This window comes from Vicugna pacos, unplaced genomic scaffold (assembly GCF_048564905.1).
Source record: "Vicugna pacos unplaced genomic scaffold, VicPac4 scaffold_20, whole genome shotgun sequence".
Lineage (NCBI taxonomy): Eukaryota > Metazoa > Chordata > Mammalia > Artiodactyla > Camelidae > Vicugna > Vicugna pacos.
The window spans coordinates 93,135,095-93,138,060 of record NW_027328741.1 but is presented as its reverse complement, the minus strand read 5'-3'; the positions used below and the strand labels follow the sequence as shown (position 1 = coordinate 93,138,060).

General features: G+C 32.2%; 1 long non-coding RNA gene across 1 annotated transcript; it reads left to right on the top strand.

Moving 5' to 3' along the window:
- The first annotated feature begins 617 nt into the window (after positions 1 to 617).
- Positions 618 to 2,466, top strand: LOC140693768 (uncharacterized). Its single transcript, XR_012069465.1, has 2 exons — positions 618 to 804; positions 2,194 to 2,466. It is a non-coding gene; the product is annotated as an uncharacterized lncRNA (long non-coding RNA).
- Positions 2,467 to 2,966: the final 500 nt, after the last annotated feature.

Sequence of the window (2,966 nt, the reverse complement as noted above, 5' to 3'; positions counted from 1 at the left end):
GTCTCTTTTGTACTTTTTATACCAGAATATTAAATTATATTTGTTTTACTTATAGCACTGAATTACAATTTAAAACAAAAATTCCCCCCTTTGGGATTTCTTAAATTTGATTGATTATATAAATAAAATTTTATTTTATAAATATTTACAATTTATTTATTAACATTCCAAATAAACTGATATTTATTTTTCTCATATTTTGAATATACAGCTACTTATTTTAAAGAACACAGATAAATACATACTTCCATTTCCGAATCAAATTATGTTTAATTTTAATAACAAATGATATTGAAATTGTTACACATTTTCTGTAGAGGTTTTACACAAATTTCACTTTAACTTCCAAAACTTTAAAATTATTTTTTTTGCATTATTTATTCTCTGTTCACCAATCTAGTATAAATTTGTGTACAAAAGTATGGAGATTGGTTTTATTTCATAGACCCCAAAATCATATTATTAAAAAAGATTTTGTGGGGATAATATTTGCAGATCACACTATGAAAATAAGCAACATTTATGTTTCATTTTAACTGGATGAATGATAAGTAAACACTGGCGGAATTTTACACTTGAGTTGCTGGGATACCAGTCGTATTGTGATGACACAGCTACTCAGGTTGAGAACCATTGTGATTGCCTAGCAGTTTATCTGTGCAGGCCTGCCAAATCAGCATTTGAACCTGCAGTGCTCAAAATCATGCAGATTATAAAAGTAGCTGTAGAAAAAGTTATTTGAGATGACACATGTTTCTTCAGAAATTCAAGATGTGTCTCATAAAGATGGACCAACTGTTTCAGGTAACTCTGGTAGATCTCTATTGTGTGATCAAACATTCTCTGGGGACTTGGACTTAAGGTCTATGATTGAAGAAAATGCTTTTCAGACTTTGTCTGAAGAATCTTTGATAAAAAGACCATGTTACACACATTGTGACTCAGAACCAGATGAAGATAATTATTTTCGTTCTCTGACATTTCCAAGAAAACTCTGGAAAATGGCTAGGAGTGACCAATATCAATCCATCTGGTGGGATGATAATGGATCTTCCATAGTGATTGATGAAGATGTCTTTAAGAAGGTAGTTTTGGAAAGAAAGGCCCCTTTCAGAATATTTAAACTGGAAGTATGAAAAGTTTAGTTAGACAGCTTAACCTTTATGGGTTTAGTAAAGTGAGGCAGAATTTTCAAAGATCTGCTTGTCTAGCTGACTTTCTGGCACAAGGAAAAGAAGTCTCTGTTTTAAGCAAGGTATTCAGAAATTTTAGTAACCACTTGGTAACTTATATATGAAAATTTATGTTGTACATCAGTCTATGGTAATATATATTTAAAGCTGGATTTTGAAATCTGTATAAAATTACCAAGTCTTAAATTCTTTATTTTTTCTAAAAATGAGGACACTGCCATATGTATTCAAGATTCAGAGAAACTTTGCTTGCAACTATGAATCTTATCAGAAATCTATATAAAGGTATTAAAGCTGCTTGTGAAAAGTGGCATTCACAGTTACTGCAAATGCTAACTTCTTTAATTTGATGACTATACTACTTATATGTGTATTTTACAAATAAGGAAATTTAAAAAATAGCAATGTTCATATTTTCATGATATTATCTGTGCATTATAAATGTGAAATCTGATGTTTTATACGTTAGGCTTATTGTAGTCTTGTATTTTGGTTTAAAATATTACTAAAATTTTTCACTTTGATTGTAGCTGCAGATCTACCATAATTCAAATTTTAAACGAGTCTTTCCCCAGGTTTTAATGAGAATAAAAAGAAGAGTTGGGATTAAAAATGCCTCTCTGGTATCTTCATTGTCTTAAGATTTCAATAAGAAGCACTTTATTGCAGGGGGTAATGTGGATACTCATAATTCTGGTTTTGTGGCTGACACTAGTGGAGAAAGTGCTTTTTTACCTTTTGCAAAATTAAAAATGCCTCTAATTAGAAAGCCCTCTACTAGCCACATAATTGGTGATAAAACTACCCTGATCAGCGGTGATTTTTCTGGTCCATCAGACCACCAGAACAAATTGCAGTAGATCAGCAAGCTATTTTAAATCAGTTGAACATTGTCCACTGGCACACTCAAAGCAGATACACTGAAGCAAATGACCTTATTATGAAGTTCATTAAAACCAAAAATTCTACTTCTCAGAACACCATCTTGTCTCCAATGCAGAGAAATTATTTTGGACTGATGGTGGAGCCTTCTGCTTTTCCAAATGGATATCACAACATATCTGCCAAAGAAGGTCATTTTTCTAAACTTCAACCAGGGAGCAATGCACGGTTTCCAGTGACAATGACAGCTGATACATCAGCTACCTCTCTTTTAAGGCCAACTCATCAGCCAACTTCACTTTATGAACGTCATCCTAATTACAAAGGATCTACCAGAGGACTACCAGTTTATGCAGGATAACAAAGATTAAAATTGATGTTGGCAAATGTTGACAGATATCTGCAATTTTCTTATTTGAACAAGAAGTATAGATGTGTACCTGTATTAACCATATTTTTTTAAATTAGGTTAAGATTAAATGGGAGACAAAATTAACATTTAAGTTAAAAAGAGATATTTGATTGATATGATCATTTGATGGAAAAATATGGGAGTAAATTTAAATACTTTCTTGTAAGGAGGAAGAGAAAATGGAAGAATTTGGAAAAAGAATAAAACATGGAGAGAGGGAAAATTACTAAGTGGTTTCTTGTTCATCCTGGAAAGTATTAAAAGGGTTTATAGGATAGGCTGGAACAGGAGATAAATGCAGGAACCGGCCCAGGGATCATGGTCTCTATTATGTCATCCCTGGAATCATAAAGGTCGCATGATGTAGTGTCAGATGGCACATTCAGCATGTGGTAGAATTTAAGAAGTAATTTTATCTATGGTCTTCTTTGTGCTGTTTTCAAAGCATTAAAATTGGTGCTTTCATTTCCTGCCCTCAA